This window comes from Heptranchias perlo, chromosome 3, assembly GCF_035084215.1.
Source record: "Heptranchias perlo isolate sHepPer1 chromosome 3, sHepPer1.hap1, whole genome shotgun sequence".
In the NCBI taxonomy this organism is placed as follows: Eukaryota; Metazoa; Chordata; class Chondrichthyes; order Hexanchiformes; family Hexanchidae; genus Heptranchias; species Heptranchias perlo.
The window spans coordinates 37,316,352-37,316,842 of NC_090327.1; positions in this window are offsets into that span (position 1 = coordinate 37,316,352).

Sequence of the window (491 nt, forward strand, 5' to 3'; positions counted from 1 at the left end):
GGTAGAATGTCACAGACTTTCACTTGACTAGCCTCCACTATTGGCAGAGTGTCCATATCTTCAAACTTGCTAGTGTCATCTCCTGGTAGAACGTCACAGACTTTCACTTGACTAGCCTCCACTATTGGCAGAGCATCCATATCTTCAAACTTGCTACTAGTGTCATCTCCTGGTAGAATGTCACAGACTTTCACTTGACTAGCCTCCATATCTTCAAACTTGCTACTAGTGTCATCTCCTGGTAGAATGTCACAGACTTTCACTTGACTAGCCTCCACTATTGGCAGAGCATCCATATCTTCAAACTTGCTACTAGTGTCATCTCCTGGTAGAATGTCACAGACTTTCACTTGACTAGCCTCCACTATTGGCAGAGCATCCATATCTTCAAACTTGCTACTAGTGTCATCTCCTGGTAGAACGTCACAGACTTTCACTTGACTAGCCTCCACTATTGGCAAAGCATCCATATCTTCAAACTTGCTAGTGTC